Raw genomic sequence first — 23949 nt, 5'->3', positions numbered from 1 at the left:
TCTCTTACCTATCGTCTCATTATCAAGCAATCCCTCCCCACCCTGACATAAAATTAATTTCAATGATCTATTTGGGCTAATTTTATGCTGCATATCCATTTACCACCATTGTGAAGGTCTCCTCACCCCTTCTAAATGGTTGTATAGCGCAAGTTCTTTCCAGATAAGCTTTAACTAGCACAGCTTTAAGGGCAATGTTAGAGGCCATTCATTACCAAGCAAATTGTTCTAGTCTTTTTTGAGTAAATATTTATGACGTGGCCTCTGTTTCCTATGCAAATATGACCTTTCATTTTTTCTGAGTACTGTTCATCCATGCTTGACTCCCTACTTCGAAACATGTCAAAATCCTATCCAAACTCAAAGACAAGCGAAAACACCTCTTCCTTGCATGAAAGTAGCTTAACTTTCCCAGATGAAAGTAAACTCTATTTCTTTCAATTTCTAAGCAGTGTTTTTTCCAACTTCCTTGGAAAAATCAATAGAAGCTGCTTAGCTATGCCTCTCTTTCTCTAAGAGAGAGAGAGAGAATCGAAACAACAAAATATCTATATGCTCTGTTCCCTATTTGCCCAACAGTCTCATGAGGAAAAAAACCATGCCTCATGCAATGTTTGGTATTCAGCACAGGATTTCTATCATCACCATCATCACCATCACCATCATCATTATCATCAATCTCTTTACTATCTATCTATCTCTCTATTTCCTATTCATTCTTCAAATTTATTGAGAGATAATTGAAGTACATCAAACTGCACATACTTACAGTACACTATTTGGTGTTCTAATATAAGGCTATCACCAGAATAAAGTTAAAGAACTTTTCCAGCAGCCTCCAAAATTTCTCATCTTCTCTCATCTTCAGACAGCCACTAATGTGCTTTCAGCCACCATATATCAGATAGTATTTACTGGAATTTTATAAATAAAAATCATATAGTATATACTTGCTTCTGCCTAACCTCTTTAACCCATCATCTATAATTTTGAGACTCATACATATTACTGCATCCATAGTCCATTTATTTTCATTATTGAATAGAATTATATTTACCATATGAATATGCCACAGATTATTTATCTTTTCCCATATGATGAACATGTGGACTGTTTCCAGTTTTTGGTTATTGCAAATAAAGTTCCTAAGAACTTTCACAAATAAATCTTTCTGTAGACATATTGTTTTCACTTACCTTGGATAAAAACCTAAGAATTGAAGAGATGCATCACTGCTATGAGTGTGCTTAACTTTCAATGAAAAAGCCAAACTGTTTTCTAAAGAGGCTGTACTATTTTAAATTCTCTCCAGCAGTTTATAAGGGTTTCAGTTGCTAAACAGCTTCCTAACACTTAATTTGACCAGTTCACTTATTTTTAGCCAATCTAATTCGTATTCAGTGCTATCTCAATTTGTGGTTTTAATTTGCATTTCCCTGATAACTAAATTTTATATAATTGAGTCATAAGAGTTATTAATATATATAGCATTTGATACCTTCGTGTGATATATATGTTATGACTATTTTCCCCTCATTAGTTGTTTGCCTTTGCTTTTTCTCACACTTTCAGAGAGCAAAATATTTTAATTTCAATGAAGTCCTGTTTATCAACTTCTTTCTTTTACATTTTTTGCTTTTAAAGTTATACATAAGAAGCCTTTGCCATATCAGGATTGTGACTACTTTTTCTTGTTATTCTAGAATTTTTATAGTTTCCTTTATGGTGGGACATAAGTGACCATGTTTTTGTTATTTTTTCCTTCTTATATGACTATCCAGTTGATCCAACATAGTTGAAAAAGACTTTCCTTATCCCACTGAATTCTCTTTGCATCTTTGCTGAAAATCAATTGACCGCATATCTATAGGCAAATTTCTGAACTCTATACTTTCATTAACTCACATGTTTATCTTCAGGGATTCCATTTGTAAGCAGGTCCTTGGGAGTTCCTATTAAGAGGAGGCGAGATGAATATGGTTGGGATGTACTCCAGTATGACTATAGTCCTTAAGGTAGAGGAACTTTGGACAGAGTAGATGACAGAAGGAGACAGATGGTTATGTGACAGCGATAGAGATTGAGTTATGCAACAAGCCACCTCCAAGATATTATGATGTCAGACAGCACGGTGCTGCCTACACTTTCATTTGGGACTCCTTGGTGTTACAGAAAGCTCCTTTTGGCAAACACCTAGGCAATAGATTGAGGGAGGGTGAGAGTCATTAGGGGGCAATTGGGATTGTTAGGGCTGGAGATGCTGAGTACCCACATCAGATTAGAGGCAATGATGCATTTATATCATGCTCTTTCATCGTATGGCTGAAATCTATATAAAATATAAAACTGAGAAAATGCATATAAAAGTTCTTCAAAAATTATCAATGCTTATTTTTTTATTATACTCTAATATATCATAAACCATAATACCTTAGTGAAGAAAGAAGTTATTTTTTAATGTCTCTATGCATATAACACTGAAACATAACATGTTCAGATGGGTTATCATATATTTTTTTATAAGAAGGAGGACAAGAATCATTATGAAAAGACAATTGCTAGGATACAGTGTATCTCCTGAGCATTTTATCTCCTTAAGTGATTTCATCATATTAAATGTAGCTGTCCAAGCAAATGACACAGAAAACAAATTATCAGTGAGAGAATCAATTAATTTTGCTTGCACTAAAATATCACTAGCTATTTCATGGTTCACATGTCATTTTATAATTAACTAAAAATCACAACCAATTGTAAGCAAATGATAGATTATAAACAATTGATGATATATTAACATTCTTAAAATTAAAATTTGCCTATTTATCATCATGCATGGAGACAGACCTCTTTACATCTTTGCAATTAATGCTTATTCATTTGGGTTTTAGAAAATAAAGGGGCTCAAACATTATTTAAACAAGATAATAATGCTTGTAAAATATCAAATTGTAATATCTTTAAGATAAAATTATTATTGCTTCTGTAGTAAAGCTGATATTTTTGCATATTTACTTAACCATTGTCCTAACAGATTTACACGCATTACATAACATTTTTGATGATGAAATCGGCAGGTAGAGAAGATGAATAACATATCAAGGTAATGCAGCTTATTCATGTATGATATAGCATTTGAATTCAGACAGATCTGATTTTTTTTAACTTTTTTATTGTGAAAAATAACATAAATAAAACATAACATAAAAAAACAATCAATTTGAAAGCACACTGTAGCAATTAGTTATAGAACAGATTTCAGAGTTTGGTATGTGTTACAGTTCCATAATTTTAAGTTTTTCCCTCTGGCTGCTCCAAGACACTAGAGACTAAAAGAAATATCAATATAATGATTCAGCAGTCATACTCATTTGTTAAATCCTAACTTCTTTGTTATAACTCCACCTTCTCCTTTGATCCTTCTCACGATCTTTAGGGATATTCTAACTTTTTCATGTTGGAAAGGGCTGTTGATAATATGGGGGGGGGTGTGAAACTAGTTGATGTTCTTTGAGAGGCTGGCCCCTCTGGGTTTCAGGACTTAGGAAACCCCGACTTAGGAACCCATCTGGGGATAGTAGTTTTCTGGAAAGTAATCATAGTGCATGAAACTTTTGTAGAATCTCAGATAGACACCTAGATGTTCTTTAGGGTTGACAAGAATGATTTTGGTTGGGGTTTGCCAAACCTAGATAAAAAGCAATATCTCACTGAAGTTTGTGTAAAAGTAGCCTCCAGAATAGTCTTTCAACTCCATTTGAACTCTCTCAGTCACTGATACCTTATTGTGTTACAGTTCTGTTCCCCCTTTTGTCAAGAAGGCATTGTCGGTCCCACAATGCCAGGGCCAGACTCATCCCTGGGAGTCATATCCCATGTTGCCAGGGAGACTTTCACCCCTGGATGTCATGTCCCATGTGGAGGGGTGTGTAATGATTTTATGTGCAGACTTGAGCCTAGAGAGAGAGAGGCCACATCTGAGCAACAAAAGAGTTCCTCTGGAGGTAACTCTTAAGTAGGGTTAGCTTCTCTGCTACATAAATAAGCTACATAAGAGCAAGCCTCAAGATCAGGGACCTGGCCTATCGAGTTGGGAGTGCCTAATGTTTGAAATAGTACCAGGGGTTTCCCCTATGGTAAAGCTTGATAGTCCCATAGATTTTCTCCTGTCCCTCAATACTTTTTAATTTATCTGCTCAACATACTCTGGGCTGTGTCTGGGTACTACATTAAGCTATACACAATTACACATCCTCATTCCTATTCTGGGGTCCATATGTCAGGTTGTTTAAATGAGCTATCCAGACAAGTTGCATTAGATTATGTGCTACAGAACATTTAGCTTTTGGATACAATAAAACTCTCTTCCTTTGGTCTCATTGGGTAGGTGAAATTTTAAAATACAGTTATCCTCCTTACTAGAATTAGAAATTCAATATTTATAATTGAAGCCTGATCTCTTTTTTGTTTTCTTTGAACAGTTACTGTATGTGGCAATATTAACTTTCAAACATGCAGAACTCCTACTCTGAGACTTAAGTGTCACATAAATACTCAATGTTCTGGGGAAATACCAGGTTATACATATATAGCACAGCCTCTCAAAATCTTGAATAACAATTACAGTTTGGGACTAAATGTGACTACTATACAAGCTTACATTCTAGGTCCCAATTTTCTTATAATTATTTTCTAAAAGAGAGCATACAATATTTATTCTTTTGTTTGTGGTTTATTTTGCATCACATAATGTCAAACAGGTTCATTCACCTCATTGTGTGCCTCACGACTTCGTTCCTTTCTTTAGCCACACAATATTCAACCATATGTATGCACCATCATTTACCAATCTACTTCTCAGTCAGTGTATCCTTCAGCCACCTCCATCTATTGGGCATCATGTATAATGTCCAAAGTCAACAATCCATGCCTCACATTATCCCCACATAGTTGTACAATCATCAACACTCTCAATTTTAGACAATTTTCATTGCTTACAAGACAAAAGTAACCAATGAATACACCTTCATTGTCATGGTTAGGGACAGGTGTCAACTTGGCCAAGTTGTGGTACCTGTTCATCTGATTGGACAAGCGCTGGCCTGTCTGTTGCAATGAGGACATTTCATAGGATTAGGTCATGATCACGTCAGCTAAATCCACAGCTGATTCCATTTATAATCAGCTAAAGGGGAGTGTCTTCTGCAATTAGTGATGCTAAATCCAATCATGGGAAGCCTTTTAAGGAGGACTCAGAGGAGACAGGTTGCATTCCTGCTTTTGCTGGTGAGCCTCTCCTGTGGAGTTCATCCAGGCCATCCATTGGAGTCATCGGCTTCGCAGCCTGCCCTGTGGATTTTGGACTCTGCGTTCCTACGGTCACGTGAGACACTTTCATAAATTTTATATTTGCAAGTGTTCCCTGTTGATTCTGTTTCTCTAGAGAACCCTAACTAATACATTTTGGTACCGGGAGTGGTTCTTAAGGAACAGAATCTTAAAAATGGGTTTTTATGAATGGTTTTCTACTCTGACTGGGCTCAGAGACACTAAGAACTCTGATTCCTGTAATCAGAATGACACTCCCAATCCATGGACTGAGTTGGCAAAGGAGATATTCAAAATATCATCATTTGATTCTCCTAATGCTTCGCTTGTACGAAGCCAGACTCTGGGGGATAATGTTTTTGACACCTTTACAGAGTTTTGTAGGAATAAGAGTTATAGAGATGTTGGTTGGTTGTTGTTAGATACACTGTCTACATTAAAGGGTGAAAGGGATGGGTTTAAGGCTTCAAACAAGAAGCTTAAGTGCCGTCTGAAAGATGTAGAGGTTTCTATGAGTGTCCTGAAGGAAAATTTTATTTCCTGTAGCTGTAGACTTGAGATCTCTGAAAATCAGACTCAGAATCTTATTGTTAGAGTAGCAACTTTACAACGTAAACTGAAATCTCAGTCTTGCATGGTGTCTGCCGTTGAAGTGAGGGCATTGATTGGAAAGGAGTGGGACCCTGAAAAATGGGATGGTGACATATGGATTGATAATGATGTTGGGGGTGAGGTTGAAACCCTAGACCATGCTGAGCCTTCTTTAGATAACCCTGTAATAGTCTGCCCTGAGGACATAGCCGCCCCACCTCCAGCCTGCCTTGAGGAATTGGCCACCCAACCTCCTCCTGAAGGGATTAGCCCTAGAGTTATTAATCCTGTTTCACCAGATGAAACTGCAAATGAAAGCCCTGAAGCAAATGGCTTGGAAGATATTTCTAATTCTTTTCATGACCCACCCCCACCACCCCTCATTTCTTCTAGACCTATAACTAGACTAAAGTCCCAACAGGCCCCTAAAGGTGAGGTACAAAGTATCACACATGAGGAGGTACGTTATACTCCAAAAGAACTGTGTGAGTTTTCCAATTTATATAGACAGAAATCAGGGGAATATGTGTGGCAATGGATTTTAAGAGTGTGGGATAATGGTGGGAGGAATATAAGGCTGGATTAGGCTGAATTTATTGATATGGGCCCACTAAGCAGAGATTCTGCATTCAATGTTATAGCTAGAGCAGTTAGAAAAGGTGTTAACAGCTTGTTTAGGTGGTTGGTTGAAACATGGATCAAAAGGTGGCCAACATTACCTGAGGTTGAAATGCCAGAACTGCCCTGGTATAATGTAGATGAGGGGATCCAGAGGCTTAGAGAGATTGGGATGTTAGAGTGGATTTATCATGCAAAGCCTGCTCTTACACCCCAGGAATGTCCAGAGGATGCACCTTTTACCAGAACAGTGAGAAATAAATTTGTGAGACTAGCACCATCATCCATCAAGAGCTCTGTGGTTGCACTTCTCTGTAGGTCAGATATTACTGTAGGAACTGCTGTCACTGAGCTGGAATCCTTAAACACAATGGGGATGACAGGATCCCGAGTTGGCAGAAGCCAGGTGGCAGCACTTAATCACCAAAGACAGGGTAGACGTGGGTATTATAATAGACAACAAACTCAAAGGAGGCATCAAAATTATATGACACGCAGAGATTTGTGGCATTGGCTAGTAGATCATGGGGTGCCTAGAAATACAATAGAAGGGCAGCCTACTAAATTCGTGTTGGAGCTGTATAAACAAAAGAGTTCTAGGTCAAGGGAACAGAAGTCTAACCTGAATTACAAAAACACAGAGTCACGGCCCCTTAACCAATTTCCAGACTTGAAACAGTTTACAGACCCTGAGCCCCTTGAATGAAGGGGAGGCCAGGTCCCTATGGGGAAGAAACCTGTTACACTGCCACAAATTTATACTGTTAACCTTCCTCTAAGTCTTCCCCAAGGAGACCGACGGCCTTTTACCAGGGTAACTGTGCATTGGGGAAAAGGAAATGATCAGATATTTCGGGGATTATTAGACACTGGTTCAGAAGTGACATTAATTCCAGGGGACCCAAAATGTCACTCTGGACCACCAGTCAGGGTGGGGGCATATGGAGGCCAGGTGATCAATGGAGTTTTAGCTCAGGTCCGTCTCACAGTGGGTCCAGTGGGCCCCCGGACCCATCCTGTAGTTATTTCCCCAGTTCCGGAATGTATAATTGGCATAGACATACTGAGCAACTGGCAGAATCCCCACGTTGGTTCTCTAACTCGTGCAGTGAGGGTTATTATGGTGGGAAAGGTCAAGTGGAAGCCACTAGAACTGCCCCTACCAAGCAAAATAGTAAATCAAAAGCAATACCGTATTCCTGAAGGGATTGCAGAGATTACTGCCACTCTTAAGGACTTGAAAGATGCAGGGGTGGTGATTCCCACCACATCCCCATTCAACTCTCCTATTTGGCCTGTGCAGAAAACAGATGGGTCTTGGAGAATGACAGTGGATTATCGTAAACTCAACCAGGTGGTAACTCCAATTGCAGCTGCTGTTCCAGATGTAGTATCATTGCTTGAGCAAATCAATACATCCCCTGGTACCTGGTATGCAGCTATTGATCTGGCAAATGCTTTTTTCTCAATAGCTATTAGTAAGGACCACCAGAAACAGTTTGCTTTCAGCTGGCAAGGTCAGCAATATACTTTCACTGTCCTACCTCAGGGGTATATCAACTCTCCAGCCCTATGTCATAATCTTGTTCGCAGAGACCTTGATCGTTTCTCCCTCCCACAAGACATCACACTGGTCCATTATATTGATGATATCATGTTGATTGGACCTAGTGAGCAAGAAGTAGCAACTACTCTAGATTTACTGGTAAGGCATTTGCGTGTCAGAGGATGGGAGATAAATCCAACAAAAATACAGGGGCCTTCCACCTCAGTAAAATTTCTAGGTGTCCAGTGGTGTGGGGCATGTCGAGATATCCCTTCTAAGATGAAGGATAAATTGCTGCATCTGGCCCCTCCCACAACCAAAAAAAGGGCACAATGCCTAGTGGGTCTTTTTGGATTTTGGCGACAACATATTCCTCATTTGGGTGTGCTACTCCGGCCCATTTATCGAGTGACCAGAAAAGCTGCTAATTTTGAGTGGGGACCTGAACAAGAAGAGGCTCTGCGACAGGTCCAGGCTGCTGTGCAAGCTGCTCTGCCACTTGGGCCATATGATCCAGCAGATCCAATGGTGCTGGAAGTGTCAGTGGCAAATAGAGATGCTGTCTGGAGCCTTTGGCAGGCCCCTATAGGAGAATCACAATGCAGACCCTTAGGATTTTGGAGCAAAGCCTTACCATCTGCTGCAGATAACTACTCTCCTTTTGAGAAACAGCTTTTGGCCTGCTACTGGGCCTTAGTAGAGACTGAATACTTAACCATGGGCCACCAAGTTACCATGAGACCTGAGTTGCCTATCATGAGTTGGGTGTTGTCTGACCCACCAAGCCATAAAGTTGGGCGTGCACAGCAGCACTCTATTGTAAAGTGGAAATGGTATATACGAGATAGAGCCAGAGCAGGTCGTGAAGGCACAAGTAAGTTACATGAAGAAGTGGCACAAATGCCCATGGTTTCCGCTCCTGCTGCTACATTACCTTCTCTTTCCCAGACCAGAGCTATGGCCTCTTGGGTAGTTCCTTACAGTGAATTGACTGAGGAAGAGAAAACTCGGGCCTGGTTTACAGATGGTTCAGCATGATATGCAGGTACCACCCGAAAGTGGACAGCTGCAGGATTACAACCCCTTTCTGGGGTGTCCTTGAAGGACAGTGGTGAGGGGAAATCCTCCCAGTGGGCAGAACTTCGAGCAGTGCACCTGGTTGTTCATTTTGCTTGGAAGGAAAACTGGCCAGAGGTGCGTTTGTATACTGACTCATGGGCTGTTGCTAATGGTTTGGCTGGATGGTCAAGGACTTGGAAAGACCATAATTGGAAAATTGGTGACAAAGAGGTCTGGGGAAGAAGTATGTGGATAGACCATTCTGAGTGGGCTAAAAATATGAAGATATTTGTGTTCCATGTGAATGCACACCAGAAGGTGACTTCAGCAGAGGAAGATTTTAATAATCAAGTGGATAAGATAAACCGTTCTATGGATACCAGTCAGTCTCTTTCCCCAGCAACTCCTGTTATTGCCCAATGGGCTCATGAACAAAGTGGTCATGGTGGTAGGGATGGAGGTCATGCATGGGCTCAGCAACATGGACTTCCACTCACCAAGGCCCACCTGGCTACAGCCACTGCTAAGTGCCCAATCTGCCAGCAGCAGAGACCCACACTCAGCCCCCGATATGGCACCATTCCCCGAGGTGACCAGCCAGCTACATGGTGGCAGGTTGATTACATTGGACCACTCCCTTCATGGAAGGGGCAGCGATTTGTTCTAACTGGAATAGACACATACTCTGGATATGGGTTTGCTTTCCCTGCACGCAATGCTTCTGCCAAAACTACTATCCGTGGGCTTACAGAATGCCTTATCCATCATCATGGTATTCCACATAGCATTGCTTCGGATCAAGGAACACACTTCACAGCAAATGAAGTGCGGGAATGGGCACATGCTCATGGAATTCTCTGGTCTTACCATGTTCCCCATCATCCAGAAGCTGCTGGATTGATAGAACGGTGGAATGGCCTTTTGAAAACTCAATTACGGTGCCAACTAGGTGGCAAAAACTTGAAAGGCTGGGGTAATGTTCTCCAGGAAGCTGTGTATGCTCTGAATCAGCGTCCACTGTATGGTGCTGTTTCTCCCATAGCCAGGATCCATGGGTCCAGGAACCAAGGGGTGGAAATGGGTGTAGTGCCACTCACTATTACTCCTAGTGATCCACTAGGAAAATTTTTGCTTCCTGTCCCTGCTACCCTGAGTTCTGCTGGTCTACAGGTTTTAGTTCCAAAACGGGGTGTGCTTTCTCCAGGAGAAACAACAGTGATACCACTGAACTGGAAGTTAAGATTGCCACCTGGCCACTTTGGGCTACTTATGCCTCTGGATCAACACACCAAGAAGGGGATTACATTATTGTCTGGGGTAATTGACCCTGACTATCAGAAGGAAGTAGGACTGCAACTACATAATGGAGGTAAAGAAGAGTTTTCTTGGAATATAGGAGATCCCCTGGGGCGTCTATTAGTACTACCATGCCCTGTGATCAAAATCAATGGAAAACTGCAACAACACAATCCAGGCAGGACCACTAATGGCTCTGAGACTTCAGGAATGAAGGTTTGGGTCACCCCACCAGGCAAAGAACCACGGCCAGCTGAAGTGCTTGCTGAGGGGAAAGGGAACATGGAATGGGTAGTGGAAGAAGGTATTGATAAACATGAACTTCGACCACGTGATCAGTTACAGAAACGAGGACTGTAATGCTGTTTTGTTTGTGTTATACTATTTAAGTTGTAAGATATCAAGTTTAATAATGAATGTTGCCCAAGGATTTGCATGCTATTCTGGAGAGATTTAATGTGTTTCCAGTTATATGCAGGACAGTTGAGTATTGTCAGGTAAAAGAAAAAATGTGTGCTTATTTGTTTTCATTTGATAATTAAGTATGGTCTAAGGTGATATATATATATAGGTGCCGAGTTGACAAGGGGTGGACTGTCATGGTTAGGGACAGGTGTCAACTTGGCCAAGTTGTGGTACCTGTTCATCTGATTGGGCAAGCGCTGGCCTGTCTGTTGCAATGAGGACATTTCATAGGATTAGGTCATGATCACTTCAGCTACATCCACAGCTGATTCCATTTGTAATCAGCCAAAGGGGAGTGTCTTCTGCAATTAGTGATGCTAAATCCAATCATGGGAAGCCTTTTAAGGAGGACTCAGAGGAGACAGATTGCATTCCTGCTTTGGCTGGTGAGCCTCTCCTGGGGAGTTCATCCAGGCCATCCATTGGAGTCATCGGCTTCGCAGCCTGCCGTGTGGATTTTGGATTCTGCGTTCCTACGGTCACGTGAGACACTTTCATAAATTTTATATTTGCAAGTGTTCCCTGTTGATTCTGTTTCTCTAGAGAACCCTAACTAATACATCATCAAATGGAAAATTAATTTTTGTCCTCATCCCCCAATTGTTTACCCCTTGGCTGCTGTAGTCTTTTTGATGTCTTCCTGTTAAGCATAGCACACAGCATGCGATAGTAGTTTTCCCCTTACACTCAGATTTTATTTATTCTTTGTATAAGAGCCATACCTTTGAAGTAGTTATACTAGAATTTATTTATATTTGTTGGGTTAATCAGTGGGATATCTCGCTCTATACAATCTTCTTCAAGCATGTTCACCTCAATATGCCAACATTACTTATAGACCCACTAGTGAACTGCTTTCACTTCTATCCATTCCTTTAGTTTTAAGTTCAACTTCATTAGCTAACTATTTACCCGTCTATAGCTTCTATGTGTTTCTGGTTCCCCTATATTCTATATTATAAGCCTCTGAGTTTACCTTTACCAAGGTCATAAAAGAAAAATCATACAGTATCTAACCTTTTGTATCTGCCTTATTTCACTCAGCTTTATGTCCTAAAATTTCATTCATGTTGTCATATACCTCAGAACCTTATTTTGCCTTACTGCTCCATAATATTCCATCATATATGTATATATAGCACATTTTGTTTATCCAGTCATCTGTTGATGGACACTTGGATTGTTTCTACATTTTGGCAGTCGTGAATAATGCTGCTATGAACATTGGTGAGTAAATGTCTATTTGTGTCACTGCTTTCAGCTCTTCCAGGTATCTACCGAATAGTGGTATTACGAGGTTGTAGGGCAACTAGATATTTAGTTTTCTAAGAAACCACCAAACTGTCTTCTTTTGCAGCTGTACCATTATATATTCCCACCAGTAGTGAATAAGTGTTTCAATTTCTCCACATCATCTTCCACATTTGTAATTTTCTGTTTGTTTAATAGCAGTTATTCTGATAGAAGTTAGGTAATATCTCTTTGAGGTGTTGGTCTGAATTTCCCTTATAGCTAGTGAAAATGAACATCTCTTCCTGTGCTTTTCAGCTATTTGTATTTGCTCTTCAGAAAAAATATCTATTCATACCTTTAGTTGATTTTATAATTGGGTTATTTGTTCTTTTGCTGTTGAGTTGTTTACTTTATGTATACAGAATATCAAACTTTCATCTAATGTGATTTCCAAATATTTTGTCCCATTGAGTTGAATGCCTCATTGCTTTTTCTATAGTCTTTTGAGGCACAGAAGTATTTGATTTTTGTAGAGGTATCATTTATCTATTTTTACTTTCATTGCTTGTGCTTTGAGTGTAAAGTTTAGGGACTCACCTTCATTACTAGGTCTTGAAGATGTTACCCTATATTTCCTTCTAGGATTTTATGGTGATGGATCTTGTATTTAGGTGCTTGATCCAGTTTGAGTTAATTTTTATATAGGGTGTAAGATAAGGATCATCTTTCATTTTTTTTGTTTTTTGTTTTTTGCATGGGCAGGTGCTGGGAATTGAACCCAGGTCTCTGGCATGGCAGGCTAGAACTCTGCCAGTGAGCCACCGTGGCCTGCCCAATGTTTCATTCTTTTAGTTATTGATATCCAGTTCTCCCATGCCCAGTTATTGAAAAGACTATTCTGTCCCAGTTCAGTAGATCTGGGGACCTTGTCGAAGATCAGTTGACCATAAATTTGGTGATCTATTCCCATACTCTTGATTTGATTCCATTGGGCAATACTTTGTGCCAATACCCTGCTGTTTTGACCATTGTGGCTTTAAAACAAACTTTAAAATCAGAAAGGGTTAATCCTCCTGCTTTGTTCTTCTTTGTTAGGATATTTTTAGCTATTCAAGGTCTCCCTTCAAAATGAATTTGATAACTAACTTTTCTTAGTCTTCAAAGTAGATTGCTGGAATTTTAATTAGTATTGTGTTGAATTTGTAGATCAATTTGTGTAGAATTAACATCTTAACTACCTTTAACCTTCCTATTCATGAGCAGGAAATGTATTCCACCTATTTAAATCTTCTTTGGTTTCTTTTAGTAATGTTATATAGTGCTGTGTATACAGGTCCTTTACATCCTTGATGAAGTTTGTACCTAGATACTTAATCTTTTTAGTAACTATTTTGAATGGATTATTTTCCTTAACTGACTCAGTTAGGACATTGCTTGTGTTTAAAAACATTACTGAATTTTACACATTAATTTAAATCACACCACCTTGCTGAATTTGTTTATTAGCTCAAGGAATTTTGTTGTAGATTTCTCAGGATTTTCCAAGTATAGTATCATGTCATCTGCCAATAGCAAAAGATTTACTTTTTCCTTTATAATTGGGGTGTCTTTTATTTCTCTTTCCTGCCTGATTGCTCTAACTAAAACTTCTAGTGCAATGTTGAATAATTGTGGTGACAAGTCTTATCTCATTCCTGATCTTAGGCAGGAAGCTTTCAGTCTCTCACCATTGAGTTCGATGCTGGCTATGGGTTTTTCCTATATGCCCTTTATCATATTGAGGAAGTTACCTTTGATTCTCTCCTTTTGAGGTGCTTTTATGAGGAAAGGATTTTGAATTTTGTCAAATACTTTCTCAGTACCAATCAAGATAATCACATGATTTTTTTCCCTTTCGATTTGTTAATGTGCTGTATTATATTAATTGATTTTCTTGTGTTGAAACATCCTTGCATTGATGGTATAAACCCCACTTGGTTGTGGTGTATAATTCTTTTAATATGTTGTTAAATTTGATTTGCTAGTATTTTGTTGAGGATTTTTGCATCTTTATTTCATTAGGGCAATTGGCCTTTTATTTTCCTTTCTAATAGCATCTTTACCCAGATTGGGTATTAAAGTGATGTTAGCTTCATAAAATGAGTTAGGTAGTATTCTTTTTCATCATTTTTTTCTGAAAAACTTAGGGGAAGACTGGTGTTAGTTCTTTTTGGAATGTTTGATAAAATTCCTCTGTGAAGCCGTCTGGCCCTAGGCTTTTCATTGAAGGAAGATTTTTGATGACTGATTGAATTTCTTTACTTGTGATTAGTTTGTTGAGATCTTCTGTGTCTTCTTGAGTCAGTGTAAGTTTTTCATGTGTTTCTGGGAATTTGCCCATTACATCTAAATTGTATAGTGTGTTGGCATATAGTTGTTCATAGCATCCCTTAATGGTTTATTTTTATTTCTTCAGGATCTGTGACGATGACCCCCCCCCTCTAATTTCTGATTGCTTATTTACATATTTTCTCTTTTTTTTCTTTTCAGCCTTGCTAGTGGCCCATCAATTTTATTGATTTTCTCAAAGAACCAACTTTTGGTTTTATTGCGTCTTTCTATTGTTCTTTTTTTCTCCCCTTCATTTAACTCTGCTTTAATCATGGTTACTCCTCTTCTTCTGTTTGCTTTGGGGTTAGTTTGCTGTTCTTTCTCTAGTTCCTTCTGGTGAGCAAGTAAGTCCTTGATTTTTTGCTCTTTCTTCTTTTTTAATATAGACATTCAAGCCAATAAATTTCCTTCTCAGCACAGCCTTTGACCCATCCCATAAGTTCTGATATGCTGTATTTTCATTTTCACTCAGATATTTATTCGCTTGCCTAGAAATTTTTTCTTTGACACATTGGTTGCTTAAGAATGCATTATTTAATCTCCATATATGTGTGAATGTTCTTAAGTTCTTTGGTACTTATTGATTTCCAACTTCATTCCATTGTGATCAGAGAAAGTGCTTTGAATAATTTCAATCTTTTAAAATTTGTATTGTTTTGTATCCCAGCATATGATCTGTCCTCGAGAATGTTCCATGAGCTTTAGAGAAGAATGTATATCATGCTGTTTTAGAGTATAGCAATCTATGTGTGTCTGTTTGGTCTAATTTCATTTATCAAATTGTTTTAAGTTCTCTATTTCCTTGCTGATCCTCTGTCTTGTTGTTCTATCTAGAGAGAAGAGTAGTGTATTGACATCTCCCACTATTATTGTTGAAACATCTATTGCTCCTTTCAGTTTTGCCAATGTTTGCTTTAAGTATTTTGGACTTCCTTGATTGGGACCATAAACATTTATGATTGTTATTTCTTCTTGGTGAATTGTCCCTTTTATTAATACATAGTGTCCTGCTTTGTCTCTTATGATGTCTTTACATTTAAAGTCTGTTTTATCTGATATTGATATTGGTACTCCTGCTTTGTTGTGATCACAACTTGCATAGAACATCTTTTTCCATTCTTTCACTTTCAATTTATTTTTATCTGGGGGTCTAAGATGAATCTTTTGTAAGCAGCATATAAATGGATCATATTTCTTAATCCATTCTGCCCATCTATATCTTTTAATTGGTGAGTTTAATCCATTAACATTCAAAATTATTACTGTGAAGTCATTTCTTGAATGTACCATCCTATCCTTTGATTTTTATTTGTCAAATCTATATATTCTTTTTCCTCTTTCTCTTTTTATCCTTTAAATTACCCTTATTGGTACTCTTCAATTCCATGCCCTTCCTTAGTCCTCCCTCTCCTGTCTTTTATTTTTTTTCAGCCAACAAAACTCCCTTTAGTATTTCTTGTTAAGACTGGTCTCTTGTTCACAAATTCTCTCAGCATTTGTCTGTCTTTAAAAATTTTAATCTCTCCCTAACTTTTGAAGGACAATTTGGCTGGATACAGAATTCTTGGCTAGAAGTCTTTCTCATTCACTTAAATATATCATACCACTGCTTTCTCACCTCCATGGGTACCTATTGAGGAGTCTGAACTCAGACTTATGTGGTTTCTCTGTATGTGATGAGTTGCTTTTCTCTTGCCACTTTCAGGATATTTTGCATCACTTCAACATTTGACAGACTAAATATTTTATCTGTCTTGGAGTAGGTCTGTTTGAATTTATTCTATTTAGGGTTATTTCTGCTTCCTTGATTCGCACATATATGTCTTTTATAAGGGTTGGGAAGTTTTCCTCCATTAACTCCTCAACTAATCTTCCTAGCCCTTTACTTTTCTCTTCCCTTCTGGGACACCAATGATTCTTATATTTGCATGCTTCATATTGTCTATCATTTCCATAAAGCCCAATTCAAATTTTTCTGTCTTTTTGCCATTTGTTCTTTTGTGCATTTGAATTCAAATGTTCTGTCCTCTAGTTCATTTATTCTTTCTTCTGCCTCTTCAAATCCGCTCTTGTGTCTCTCTAGTATATTTTTTATTTGGTATACATTATCCTTCATCTTTGAGATAACATCTATTTTTCTACATATCCTTTATATCTATTTTTATGCCCTTTTCATGCCTTCATGATGTCTTTTATATCATTAGCCAACCCACAGAATTTATTTAGGAGTAGTATGAACATATTTGATTAGTTGTTCCAAAGTCTATGTCCCCTCCGGTATTTTAATTTGGTCATTTGGCAGAGCTCTCTCTAACTGCATCTTCATATGCTTTGTGATTTTTGATTGACTTTGAGGCATTTAATTATCTTAGTAGAGTTACTTTGGAGGTTGATTTCACTCAGTCATCTAAGGTTTTGCATTTGAATTTGCAGGGACATGAGGTATAGAGTGTGGTGTGACTCAGAGCAAAGGACGTGGGGATGGTACATAAGGCATGGAGCAGGGTGTGCTTCCTCAAGCCTGCCTCCTGAGGGCTCAGGGCCTCTGTTTGGAAAGGGGAGCAGTAAGCTCTCTGAATTAGTTGGATGGTCTCTATGAGGATGAAAAGCTAGTTTACTGGCTTCTGGGTTCTCTAAGAGAGCTCCAGGCTGCAGAGCTGAAGGTGCTGATATTGTAAGATAGCTGTAGTAGTAGGCACTTTCCTGGGTACAGCCTCTTGTCCCCAGTGGAGTCCTGATGGAGCCCACTCATCTGTTCTCTGCATCTCAATTCCTCAGCTTTTTCATCCAGGACCTCCTTTTGTAGTGTAGAAGACCCTCTCAGGTAACTCACACCCTAGAACTGCTGTTCTGGTCATTTTTTCTGTCACCACTCTAGCTATTCCTTGGACAGGGGTGAACTCAGCCTATCTTATTATGCCATCTTCCCAGAGGACTCACAAAGATCTGATTTTAAAACATAATTTCTTATATAGCATAGAGTAAGACTTTCAGACTTTAATATTTCAAAAATATTATGCATTATAATTATAAAAATGTTAATCTTAGTGTTGTTATGTGGGGCAATACTCAGGATTTTGAAGTTCCTGAGTCTGGATTTGAAAGGTATGGCTCCAAGCTCTTCCCTTAACCAGAGTTAATCAGTAGAAAGAAATGATTTTCTTCCTCATTTTATGAATTAGTTTTCATATATTTTATTATATTTATGCTTTTTTTAACTAGAAAAGGTGTAAGTTTACAGAAAAATCATGCAAAAAATTATAGAATTCTCATATAACCCCTTCCCCCTTATTAACACTTTGCATTAGTCATAACTTTGTTATATTTGATTAAAAATATTATAATTGTATTATTAACTATACTCTGTGGTTTACATTTAAGGTTTATTGTTTGTGTTTAAAGTCTTATGCTATTTCTGTAAAATTTTTTTCTAGTAACTTATATGTATACAACTTAAAATTTCCCCTTTTAATCATATCCGACTATATAAATCAGTTCTGCTAATTGCATTCACAATATTGTGCTATCATCACCACCATCCACTGCCAAAACATTTCCATGTCTCCAAACAGAAATTCTAAATGAATTAAGCATTAACATGCATTTTCTAACACCACTCCAGTCCCAGGTAATCTGTATTCTAATTACTATGAATTTGCTTATTCTAATTATTTCATATAAGTAAGCTCATACAATATTTGTCCTTTTGTGGCTGTTTTATTCCACTTAACATAATGTCTTCAAGACTCATCCATATTGTCACATGTACCAGAACTTCATGTATTTTTACTGAAAAATATTCCATTGTATGTATATACCACAATTTGTTTATCCATTCATCAGTTGATAGACACTTGGGTTGCAGCCGTTCTTTGGTAATTGTGAATCATACTACTGTGATAATCAGTGTGCAAAAATCTTTCCCTGTCCCTGCTTTCAATTCTTTTTCATCTGTACCTAATAGTGGGATTGATGGGTCACATAGTAATTCTATGCTTTGCTTTCTGAGGAACTACCAAGCTGATTTCCACAGTGGTTGCACCATTTTACGTCCCTCCCATCAATGAAAGAGTGTTCCTACTTCTACTCTTCTTCTCCAATATTTATTACTATTATATTTTGATAGTAGCCATTCTGTGTGTGTGAAGTGGTATCTCATTGTAGTTTACACTTGCTTTTCCCTAATGGCTAATTGTGTGGAGTATCATATCATTTGCTTTCTGGTTGTTTGGTGTCTTGTTTGAAGAAATGTCTATTAAAGCTTTTATCGATTTTTTAATTGGGTTCTTTGTCTTTTTGTTGTTGTTGTTGCTGTTGAGTTGTAGGCGTTCTTGTAGTATATTCTGGATACTAAACCCTTATCAGATATGTGGTTTCTAAATATTTTCTCAAATTCTATAGGTCGTCCTTTTACTTTCATGGTGAAGTCCTTTTTTACATTAAAGGTTTTGGTTTGGATGAAGCCCCATTTATTTTTTTTAGCTCATGTTTTTGGAGTAAATTCTAAGAAACTGTCGCTTAACACAAAGCCCTGGAGATGCTTCCCTGTTTTTTTTTGTTTTTTTGGTGTTTTACAGTCTCATTCTTATATTTAGGTCTTTGTTCCATTTTGAGTTTTTTTGATGTCTTTTGTGTGAGGGAGAGGATCACCTTAATTATTTTGCAAATAGACATCCTGGTTTCCTCTATTTATTGAAGAGACTATTCTTTCCCTATTGAGTGGAATTGGCTGGCTTGACAAAAATCAATTGGCCATAGATGGGAGGGGTTATTTTTGAATTCTCTATGTCTGTTCTTCTTCTAGTGCCATCTTATTTTTATTACTGGGACTTTGAAATGAGCTGCTATTTTTTCAATTTTTTTGAGATATAGTCACACACCACACAAAACATCCAATCACTGTATACAAGCACTAGCTAACAGTATCATCAAATATTTATGCATATATTCCCATGATCAATTTTAGAATATTTTCATTACTTCAGAAGAAATAAGAATAAAAATAAAGCCCAAATCTTTATCTGGCAGTTTGTAAACTGCCAGAAGGCAATATGTCAGAAATGGAATGGCCTTTAAAAGTAGAATTTAATAAGTTACAAGTTAACGATTTTAAGGAAGTGAAAGTGTCCAAATTATGGCACCAATAAAAGGTCAAATTCACTCAAGAGAGGCTGATGGATCTGGAACACCTATGTCAGCTGGGAAGTCACATGGCTGGCATCTGCTGGTCCCTTCCTCCTGGGTTCCACTGTTTTCAGCCTCTATTCCTGTGGGGGTTCCTCACTTTTCTTTCCTGGGGTTAACTTTGATCTCTTGGCTCTCCATGGCTCTCTCCAGGTTCCAACTCACTTAACATCTCATGAGAAGGCACACAGCAATGTCTACTGGACTCCAAGTATTTCCAAATGTCCATGTCTCTGTTCTCTGAAGCAACTGTTCTCCAAGCCTTTACATCTGCGCTTTCTTTTGGCTTTAAGGCCTGTCATTCCTGGCTCTCTCGAGAATGTTTCCTCTTTTAAAGGACTCCAGTAAACTAATCAAGACCCACCTGGAATGGGTAGAGTCACATCTCCATCTAATCAAAAGGTCACCCTCACAATTGGGCATTTCACATCTCCATGGAGATAACCTTATCAAAAGTTTCCACCTACATTATTGAATCAGAATGAAAAGAAAACAGCTCCTCAACAAAATTGAATCAGGATTTAAAAAATGGCTTTTCTGGGGTACATGATACTTCCAAACTGGCACACTTTCCATGACCCTTATCCCCACAATTGTTGACCCATAGTATTGCTGTAGTACATTTGTTAGTGTTGATGAATGAATATTAAGATATTACTGTTGGCTATAGCCCATACATTGCAATAGCTCTGTTTTTCCTCTATATTCCTCTATTTTTATGTTTATCATAATTCATGAAGAACATATTTATGTACATGACTTTAAGCAACCACTTTCAAATTCACCTACAAAATATCACTATTAATTATAATCCCAATAATGAGCTAACATCCCCTCTATCCATTTCCGAACATTTAAGTTAAACGTTATTAACATTCTGTACATATTAGATAACCACTCCCCTTTCTCTAGTTTCTATTTATCTCTAGGTGTCTTATATTCTATATTATAAGACTTTTGAGTTTGCATGCTCTAATTAGTTCATATTAATGAATTCAGACAATATCTGTCTTTTTATATCTGGCTTATTTCATCCAACATTGTGCCCTCAAGATTTATTGATGCTATCACATACTTCAGAACCTCACTCCTTACTGTAGCATAAACATGTTTTGTTTATCCATATGTCTGTTGATGCACTCTTGGTTTGTTTACATCTTTTGCCAATTGTGAATAATGCTGCTGTGAGCATCAGTTTACAAATGTCTGTTCATGTCCCTTCTTTCAGATCTCCTGGGGATACATCGAGTCTTGGAATTGCTGGGTCATAGGGCAACTCGGTCTTTGATTTTCTAAGGAACTACCAAACTGTCTTACACAGTGGCTGTAACATTTTACATTTCTATCAGCAGTGAAGAAGTGTTCTTATTTCTCCACATTTTCTCCAACATTTGCAGTTTCCTGTTTAATAGTGATCATTTTTAAAGGTGTGAGATGATATCTCATTGTGCTTTTGATTTCGCTTCCCTAATGGTTAATAGCTAATGAAGATGAATATCTTTTCATGTTTTTAGCCATTTGTATTTTCTCTTTGGAACATGTCTGACCATGTCTTTTGTCCATATTTTAATTGGATTTGTTATCCTTTTCTTGTTGAGTGGTAGGAATTCCTCGTGTCTACTGGATATCAAACTTTTATCAGATATATGGTTACCAAATATTCTTTCCCATTGAGATGGCTGCCTCTTCATCTTTGTGACAAAATCCTTTGAAGTACAGATGTTCTATCTTGAGATTTTCCATTATCTACTTTTTCTTTCATTATTTGTCCTTTGGATATAAGGTCTAAGAAGCTACCTTCTATTACTAGATCTTGAAGATATTTCCCTATATTTTCCTCTAGGAATTTTATAGTACTGGTTCTTATATTTAGGTATTTTATCCATTTTGAATCAGTATAGTGAGTGAAGTAGGGGTCCTCTTTCATTCCTTTGGATATGGATTTCCAGTTCTCCCCATCTCGTTTATTGAAGAGAATATTCTGTCCCAGATCAGTGAATTTGGGGGCCCTATTCAAAGTAAATTGACCATAGATGTGAGCACTTTTTTCTGGACTCTCAAATTTGATTCCATTGATCAATATGTTTATCTTTGTGCCAACACCATGCTATTTTAGACAGATGTGCCTTGATAATAATGTCTAAGTCAGTGAGCGTAAGTCTTCTCCCTTTGCTCCATCAGTTCTGGTGGCTCTTGTGACACTAAAGATTTTCCAAAATGGTTCCCTCTTAAAGGGCTCCAGTAAGCAACTCCACCTTGAATGAGTGGAGACACATCTCCATAGAAACCGTCTAATCAAAGTTACCACCCACAATTGGGCAGGGCACATCTCCATGGGAACAATAAAAGATCTCCCACCCAGCAATGAGGATTTAAGAACTTGGCTTTTCTGGGATACACAACAGAACAATTTTCGTTGTTCTGAGAAGAAAAATCTCAACCTCCTTATGCCCTGCTGCTATTTGCACAACATTGGAATAGTACCTTCATTATAATTGATGAAAGAATATCACAATGTTACGGTTAACTATAGTCCATAGGTTTCATTTGTTGTATTTTTTCCCATCCTGCCGCTCTATTATTAACATATTGTAATAGTAACATATATTTGTTCTAATTCATGGAAGAACAGTCATATTTTTATTATTAACCACAGTCATCATCCACAGCAGGGAGCTCTATGTTATACAGTCCCATGTTTTATCCTCTAGCTTTCCTTTCAGTGACATACATGACACTCAACATCCCCATTAAACCATAATAAAATTCAGAACTGCTGAATTACGCTCACAGTAATGTGCTCTCATTGTCTCTATCCGTTTCCAAACATTTGCAATCACCCTTTCTAATGATTATGCACAAATTTAACATTTGTTCCCAATTCTCTACCCTCCATATCCTGTTAACATATATTCTAGATTTTAACTCCATGAGTTTGCTCATTATAATTAGTTCTTTAACCTAATGATTGCTTAAGAATGTATTTTCTAGCTTCCAGGTATTTGTGAATTTTCCACCTAGTATTATTTTACAACTTCATTCTATCATGGTCAGAGAAGATGCTTTGCATAATTTCAGTCTTTTAAATATTTTCAGACTTATTTTGTAACTCGACATGTGGCCTGTCCTGGAGAATGACCCATGTGCACTTGAAAGACTGTGTGCCCTTCTATTTTGAGGTATAATGTTCTGTACCACTCTTTAGGTCTAGTTCATTCCACATATTATTCAAGTTTTCTGTTTCTTTACTGATCTGTTGTCTAGGTATTCTATTATAGCTAAGAGTGGTGTATTAAAGTCTCCAATAATTATTGTACAGTAGTGTATTTCTCCTTTCAATTTTACCAGTGTCTGCCTTCTGCATTTTTGAGGACTGTGGTTAGATGCACAAAGATTTATGATTGCTATTTATTGGTGGACTGCTCCTTTTATTGATATATAGTGTCCTTCTTTGTCTCTTGTAGCAGCTTTTATTGAAAGCCTGTCTTTACTGATATTAGTATAGCTACCCCAGCTCCTTTTGGTTACCATTTCTGTGGAATTTCCATCCTTTCACTTTAAACCTATTTGTGTCTTTGGATCACAAGGTAAGTCTCTTGTAAACAATTAATAGTTGGTTTATGCTTTTTATCCAAAAAATCTTATGGCTTGGGAATTTAATCCATTTACATTCAATGTTATTATTGTAAAGTCATTACTTACTTCAATTTTTTGTCCTTTGGTTTTTATATGTCGTATCTTTTTGTCTCTCTTTTCCTTTGTTGCAGCCTCTTTTCCTGTGTGGTTGATTTTTTTGTGTTGTATCTGTCTGACCCCTTTCTCATTTTAGTTTTTCTTTCATAATATATATCTAAATATTTTCTTTGTGGTTACCCTGGGGTTTGTATTACAAAACTTACATCAGTAACCTACTAATTTGAAAGATACCACCCTAGCTACAATAGCGTACATGTTCTCTGCTTCCATATTCCTCTATTTCTCCATCTTTATATTGTTTTTGTCCCACATTACCTCTCTTGTCTTTTCCTTTCAACCTCCAGAACCCCATTTAGAAATTCTTGTAGGGCAGGTCTTTTGTAGATGAATTATGTCAGTTTCTGCTTATCTGTGAATATTTTAAACTATCCTTCATTTTTTAAGAACAGTTTTGCTGGATAAAGAATTTTTGGCTGGCAATTTTTCCCTTTCAGTGTCTTAAGTATATAATACCACAGTTTTCTTGCCTCCACGGTTTCTGCCAAGAAACCACTAGCACTTAGTCT

General features: G+C 37.7%; 1 long non-coding RNA gene across 1 annotated transcript in view; it reads right to left on the bottom strand.

The window, feature by feature from the left end:
• Nucleotides 1-1904: 1904 nt before the first annotated feature.
• The window catches only part of LOC143666033 (uncharacterized), a 106993-nt gene continuing 84948 nt past the window's right edge, over nucleotides 1905-23949 (bottom strand). Inside the window, exon 4 of the long non-coding RNA XR_013167323.1 lies at nucleotides 1905-1952. This is a non-coding gene — a long non-coding RNA (uncharacterized LOC143666033). The remainder of the gene's footprint in view (nucleotides 1953-23949) is intronic.

Source organism: Tamandua tetradactyla, chromosome 22, assembly GCF_023851605.1.
Source record: "Tamandua tetradactyla isolate mTamTet1 chromosome 22, mTamTet1.pri, whole genome shotgun sequence".
Classification (NCBI taxonomy): domain Eukaryota; kingdom Metazoa; phylum Chordata; class Mammalia; order Pilosa; family Myrmecophagidae; genus Tamandua; species Tamandua tetradactyla.
Note: the sequence above shows the minus strand (reverse complement) of the source record. Positions and strands in the feature narration are given on the sequence as shown.